The sequence below is a fragment of the Papilio xuthus genome, unplaced genomic scaffold (genome assembly GCF_000836235.2).
Source record: "Papilio xuthus unplaced genomic scaffold, Pxut_1.1 DF828142.1, whole genome shotgun sequence".
Classification (NCBI taxonomy): domain Eukaryota; kingdom Metazoa; phylum Arthropoda; class Insecta; order Lepidoptera; family Papilionidae; genus Papilio; species Papilio xuthus.
In genome coordinates, this window is record NW_013530507.1 from 6,822,284 (window position 1) to 6,830,268 (window position 7,985).

Below are 7,985 nucleotides of genomic sequence, written 5' to 3' on the forward strand. Positions count from 1 at the left end.
GGGTCAGGCCGTGTCCCTACGGTACTCGTACGAATCATTGTAGCTCGGATTTTTTTAATTCGCTATATGTAAACGCGAATCTCATTTTTCGATTTTTGCAAAGCGTTAATTAAATATTTTGTTTGTACTCAAAAGATTCGTAATTTATTTTTTGAAATGGAAGCATTTTTATAATTTAAAAATAGAGGAAACTTTTTAAATTGCTTTTGAACGTTACTTTACTTATATTTTATTATAATAACTAGCTGTCCCTGTGTTTTGTCCGTGCGGAATTAAAAAAAACTTATTGAGCTGTCTACAGATAGCGTTTTACTTAAACACCAGTTGTCGAGATCTGTTAAGTCATTCTAAAGATACCTTGTAACAAGCATCCATCCAAACTTCATTTAATATATTGGTTTTATCTTATCATACGATGGTTGGTTATTTAGTTATTTGTGAATATTCTCAAAAAAAAAATACAATAACCGGTAACCTTATGATGCGTAGAAGAATACGAATTAAAACTTCGAACTCCACAATTAAACTACGAAAAACACATCGAAACGAACATAAATATTCGGGTAAAACATGTCTTCTGAATAAAACTACATATGGATTACTATATACATATTTTTGTACGTATGTTTCAGCAGTGGAAACGCAAGGTCAATTGACAATAAACAAAATTAGAGTCGTAATTGTTTCGGAAGCGACAATACCCTTAGCGACAAGGTCGGTGTTGCGAGCTACAATGTTTTACAATTGAATTACAATCCCTACTGAATTTCAAAAGTTCGTAACTCGAGTTTTCCGTTTTACCTTCTTTAGCTCGGCTCGTATATAAAACCTGAATTTATATAGAATTTTTTTTAATTGTTTTTTTTTTAAAGGATTAAAATTACGAAATGCCTTATTTCTATAGTTATAGTGAGGAAAGTTTGTAATAGCAATTATTTTCCTAATATAAGTTTAGAAAATGTATTAAGCATATTCTTAATCTCAGTGTCTTGATAGGCAAATTGTTAGTATGTAAGGTGCCTTTGCCTCAGTTTAATCTGAAAATATGACCATAGACAATCCGCATTTACAGATGTGTTGTCTACCTTTAGCGCATATAGAAGAGAACGCAGAGAATTAGGACAGTCCGCCGAGACCGCGTCTACATTCCATTCTTTCCTTTTAAGAAGTGGTAAGGGAAAGGAACTAAAGTTAAGCTTCCGACATATACACATCAGAGCGTTTCCTTCCGCCGACATCTGTCTTATGTAAGATCGTTGTATTTACCCGGTCTAGCCGACTCATTCGTGCAACAGATGTTGTTGCGTTCTACCAATATCAAAATCATAACAATCTAATCTAATTTTGCATTTTCTAAATTTATTTTAAAAAAATAAATTCATATAATATTTATTTTCGGAACCAAAATTGTTTAGCGAAGTAATAAATGTCAGAGGTGCGTGCCGTTCGCAATTTCCTTTACATTTCGACGCCCACAACAATGTCAACATTATGAACTAGATTACACCGCGTATCTGCGATCTGAATACGTACACGTAAATGAATGAAAATAGAAATCTGTAAATACTTACAACCACTCTACTTCGAGATTTTATTGATAACGAGCTGCGATTCCGTCTGCGCAGAATTAAAAAAACTTTGATTCGTAGCCATGTGTTCTTCCAGACTTTGTTCTACGTAATGCCAAATTTTAGCGAGATCCATGCAACCATTCTAGAGGAACCATCTATAAAATATGACTGCATTCTACAAAAAACGGTACCTAATTTTAAAGGAATCAAATCTTTTTCTAAGTCTTTATAAAAAGTATAGAAATCTATTTGTATCGTTTCATATATATATTATCAAAATATTTATAGTTACTCAATATGTAAACATACGATTACACAATACGACATTAAATTAATAAGTAAAGTATTGAAATCACAATTTCAATAGAAAATACTCTCTGATATAAAGGAGAGAGCCAAAAACAGTAAGTAATCTAGTCGTTACCTATAGGCAGCAAGTCTAATGTGACACGTCCATATACTCTGTTTATATTATTCCAGTCCAGTGATCGAAATCAGCGCTGGATTACAACTGCAAATATGTTAATCCACACTAGAACCTACCGAATGTCTTAGTAGAAAACGTATCTGTCTATTTAATTTTATCCTTAACTAATCTGATTCATTAAGAAATCTTTGTCTAGAAATACTTTGAAAGACTGAAAGTAAGATATTGTGAATCTGGGTCTTGTTTGATAGTGCTATAGTGAATTGATAGGTAGCTACGAGGGTCTGCGGTCGATCAGATTACAGCTTAATTAAGAACCTAATACGCTCGATGAAAAGCTTTTGCTAAATCTATTAAGTTGACCTTGACCTCTGTCGAAAATCAGTTTCATACTTAACTTTTTAACAAATAATTTTCTACATTTATCGATAGATAAATACTGAATAATGTTTGGAACTCCTACTGCCATAATCATAGGTTTTTATAATTAAAAAAAATGAAATAAGGATTACAATGTAAAAATCACTACTGTCATTTAAAATAATAAAAAAGTATACGGACCAAGAGTCTGTAGATGACATTTCTTGTAATTTAAAAAAAAGAATAGATCTGTGGCAATAAGAACACCACGGTTCCACGGCAAAATATCTATATAAGATGTCATCTCTGTCTTTTTTTACCAGAATGAGAGGGATGGCAATGTTATTCTTTTTATTGAAAAACACATGGCCAGTTCGATTATTTCTTTATAGTGAAGTTATTTTAAATACTGTTACTCGTATAACTGAACTAATCAGCCGCAATAAAGTAACCGAGGACAGAAGCTCGCGGCTGTCATTGGGCACTAGGCCAAGTATTTCACGCTTGAACCGCGTTTATTTGAGTAAACGGGATTTCTACGTACCAATTAAATTGTTAAAACAGTATATTTGACTAGCTGTTGCATGCGACTTCGTCCACATAAAGATGAGAACGAAAATATTTTTGCAAAATAATTATTTGAAACTTTGATATACAGTTTCGATTTTATTAATTCACCTTTCTTACTATATTGTTATCTCTGTTTTGTCAAAGATAATGAAAGGGATGATGATATGTTAATACAGTTTGGTCTCAAAAACTCCTAAAGTAATGTTTGGGTACATTATGTTAATAATATTACTACTTCTTACTTTTACTTTTCTAGAACTGGGCGTTGACATTTAGTTTAGATTTCTTTTACTATCGAGCGTGCTTCTTTATCCTTGACATCTCATCCAAATTTAACTCTGATCTTATGCAATATTTACATTGAAGCGAGAAACATTGTATGTATGTTTGTAATAAATACAATGTTCTATAATTACATTTCACTATTTATACGTGTACACAGTCTGGGACATTAATTTCCTAACCACAGAAATATTTGACTCTAACAATGTAAACAGAAAACGTATAACAGCAATATAACTCTGGTGGGGATAGATTTTAGTACGACATTTGATCCTAAGGAAGTGAATCCAATTGTCTGAATCTTTTTAAATCAGTCGGGTAATAATTGTTCCTTTTTTAAATTTTAATTAAATAAAAAATATGTGAAACAGGTGCGTTAAGATAAGAGAAAGGGAGCGTGAAATTAATGTAAAACGACTCGCCCTCAAAATGATTTATTATTTATCGTTTAAAAGTTTTAATTATTCCAACTTCTAAGCCATTGTGTTATGGTCGTGTTCAGAAAATTCAAAGCGTAATTTCAATTCAAAACAAGACTTCTCTTTCAACAATAAACTTGTGAGGGAAATTATTCTTGTCGATGTAATGCTATGAAAATTAATGAAAATATAAATTACCTATTGATAACGAGCGACGCCTTTTGTTTATGAACTAAGAAAATATAAAAATAATACATATAAACATTTTCTAAATCTTTCTGTATTTTTGTAAAAAAATCTTAGTATTATCAAATATTAAATTATATTAAGAGGTAACTTTAAGTCTTTAGTGAGTAAAATAATTTGACAAAACATTAGTCTGAAAAAAAAAGCGACTCAAAGCGATTGACTTATAAGAATTTGAATGTTTTGATAGATGGATGGATGTTTATTAGAAGGCATCTTCAAAATGGCTGCATAAAATTTGTCATAAATGTAGAACATAGTCTGGTAAGAACAAGATGACTAATTATTTTATAATCCGTACAGATAGAAATGCAGGCGACAGCTAGTTAATAAATAATTGAAAAACGCTTCATTATACTATCGTACAAAAACCGAAACAAATTTATAAGTATTGGATTTCAACAAACACAATAGTTTATATCAAGTATCAAGACTGTCCGCGTAAACACGACCTCAGTGCTGTAGAGTCTCAAAACGTATTACAGTAGAGTGCGCTACGATCGCAGCCAGTGTTATTGCCTTTTGTATGGATGTTTGTAGACTCTACGATATTGACTGTGTCAATCACACTACTGCTCTATATTTGATCTCTTATTACAAAGGAAATTGAAAAATCTAGATATAGGAAGACTATTTTTTTTACATTAATAAAATAGGACTATATTTTGCTGTTTGTTACTACTAGCTGTCGCCCGCGGCACCGTCCGCGTGGAATTAAAAAAAAACTTAATAAGTAGCCTATGTGTTCTTCCAGACTATGTTATATATCTGTGCCGTTCCATAAAGATCCGTTTCGCCATTCTGGAGGTACATTCAAACAAACATCCATCCATTGAAACTTTCGCATATATAACATTAGTAAGATATATTTTCACTGTCAAAACACACATAAAAATTTATTATCCTATTTTTAAAGAGATTACGCTGAATAACAATACGACTTTATAGGATAGGTTACAATTTAAATAATAAAATCAATAAAAAAAAATTACGTAACGCTTTGAAAAGAAACTTAATAAAACACAAGGAACACATTACAAGTTTCCTTATCTAAAACGCTTTCGTTTATTAACTATTTAAACTAATGAGCGATTCGAATCTGAACTGAGCATTGAGCTATCACCACCAAAGCGCTGAGTTAATCAATCATTCAGGAACTGCGTAATGACGTCACGCGACAAAAACATTAGCGGACCATTAGTTAGGCTGTCCTCACGTAACTCCGGCGATCGCACTTCATTTAATTAGACAAACAGTGACCAAGCCTACACGAAAACCTGACCAAACAAATTGTGTTAAATACACAAATAAAATGCGTTAAATTTAAGAACAAGTAATCTGTATTAAAGTTATGGAAGCTTAGAAGTTGTGCGATTGTAAAATTGAGAAACAGATGGTTAGGTGTAGACATTGTGCGGAGATAGCCATATAAACAAGAAAGCAATGAGATTCATATTGAATGGCTACAAACGTAAAAGACGACAGAAAGTGCGCGTACCGGAGGCCTTATTTTAATCATTTTTACCTTTCCTTCTTACTAATATTATAAATGCGAATGTTTAGATGGATGGATGTTTTTTGGAAGGTATCTCCAGAACGGCTGTACGGATCTCGCTGTAATTAGGCAAACTTTTAGAAAACAGTCTGGAAGAACACATAGGCTACTAATAAGACGTAGTCGCGGGCGACAGCTTATTATATTATAAGCATAGAATGGGAAAATATTTTCTTTTTGTGCGCCCTTTAAACGTCGATTAAAGTAAGGCAACTCTTCTGCAATTGCAAATGTCTATCTACATGCGGATGTCGGATCGCTAATTCGGTGAATTTAGGTAGCCGCTTGATCATTTGTCAACACGTAACCGCATATTAAAAATGTATTGAAAAATGAAATATCCTTCTTAAAATCTTCTATATCAAAATATCTGCAATCAATCTACATTGACTTATAGACTTATAGGTAGTTGCTTAGTTATTGATAGAAGAGAAGACTTATAGATACCGTTTTCCTTGTTGCAACAGAGATGGAAAGTAGAGTAAAAGACTATAATTGGATGTCCGACTCCATCATCAAATGCACTTCCTCTATGAGGTAGTGCAATTGCACCGATCATGTCGTCTCATTTACTAATATATGTTGGTTTGCAGGTTCTACCACTGTAATAATTAATGCGCTTTCTAAGTAACAAAATAGATCTAAAACACCACATAAATATATTGTTCAAGTTGTATATTTTTTTCCAATAAAATGTCACACTAAAATTCAAATATTATCAAGCACTTTTGGACACGATGACTTCGTTATAAATCAGCGCGAGCAATCGATACATTGTCAATGTTGTCAGAGATATAAAATTGTCGTCAGAGACTATAAAAAATTTTGCAATAATTAAAAACAAATGACATTAAGTATTTAACTTGACTGCAAGAAATGAGTACGTAAAATAAACTTTTTTCTAATTGTGTCAAGGTTAGAAAATGCACGCGATTTAATCTTAGTTTAATTTTTTGCGGGAATCAATACTTATTATGTAAGATAAAGCACTAAAATTAATACCAGACTTTTTTAATAAAATTATATATTATTTGCATATTAAATATATAAGTTGTCGTTTTAACTTCCTAAAAAGCTCAATAAGAAGCTTTCGAACTTTTTAGTGAATTTATACACAAAATAAAAATATAAATATTACTCATATCATAGTCGCCACATTTAACCTTATCCAATTAGAACTTTAGCAATTAACACGTTGAAATGTCAATTATCCGAAACGCCCTTAAAAAGTACTTTACTGGCGCACTAAAATGCGAGTCGAGTTATTAAAAGTTTTGACAACCGTTGATTAAGCGACACGGGCCCGGAAAATGATCTAATAAAAACAACCGTATTATACGGCCTTCGATGTTCTTGAAAAAATATAAAAAACAAATTAGACACTTAAGAAATATTACTTACAACAGATTTTTATTTCAACACTATCACTACACTCACACAAGTAACACGCACACACACTGACGCGACTAAAAATCGATGTATTAGTACAGCGCGCCGCTTACCACAAAAACGTCCGCTCAGTACGAGCGCGAAGTGGGACTGCGGACGAAGTGTGCATGGCGGCGCTAGCGTCGCGTAATTCCGCCGGATACGCCCGGCCGCCCGGACCTTGCCTACGCTCTTCGCTTCTTCACGAAATTAATCCATCCCCTAAGTCTTCCTTATTTCAAACACAATATAATTCCGATTGCCTGAAAATTTTCAAAGTAAAATGTTACACAATTGTTTTAAATTAAATAATATTTTATGCTTTATTTCAAACGTTTTCGATATTTTATAAAACGATTAATAATTAAATTATTGCTTAGAACTAATTAATAAAAGGAAATTAATGCGGAAAACAAAGAAAAGACTGATTATGACATAAATATTCGTGGAGTTATTATGATTCGTTGACATTTTACTTATACTAGTAATATAATATATTTGCTTATATCGATTTATATAGGAGTTAATTTATCTGACTGCGTTGCCTTAAAGTTTCACAAAAGCTTAGGAACAAAGAAAAAGTCGCATCAAGCCTTCACATTAGCTTTTCCTAGCTCGAAACAATTTACCTCTCAAATAATAACCATTTGTTTTAACAACTTTTCTCGTTTTTAGCTTTCTTTAGCCAGATTAAAAGTGTAACTTTTTAAAATGATGAGTAATAAAATAAATCTGTACAATTCATTTCATAAAGGTTTTATTGATAAACTATAAGAAAAATAAGTTTTAACACGGACGAATGGGTAGAATATCACGGTGTACCTAACATTATAATAATAATAAATTCAATGCATGAACTTTACTTACTAAAAGTGTCTACTTTGTACCTATATTGAAAACTCCACTTGACTTAACTTCTCCACGTCACACACATTAGGGACGAACACACGACAGCGAGCGTCGGCGGCTCAGTGGTCAAGCACTTGACTTGCAATCTGCAGGTCCTGGGTTCGAATCCCGCCATGTACCAATGTGTTTTTCGATTTCCGATTTACATATGTACATTTATCCGACGTTCATACGGTGAAGGAAAACATCGTGATGCAACCTGCACATATCTGAGAAGA

General features: G+C 32.5%; 1 protein-coding gene across 2 annotated transcripts in view; it reads right to left on the reverse strand.

Moving 5' to 3' along the window:
• The window catches only part of LOC106114108 (protein amalgam-like), a 21,822-nt gene extending 14,865 nt beyond the window's left edge, over positions 1-6,957 (reverse strand). For both annotated transcript variants that reach the window (XM_013307199.1, XM_013307198.1), the window contains exon 1: positions 6,832-6,957. The gene's annotated coding sequence lies outside the window, so the exon portion shown is untranslated. The remainder of the gene's footprint in view (positions 1-6,831) is intronic.
• Positions 6,958-7,985: the final 1,028 nt, after the last annotated feature.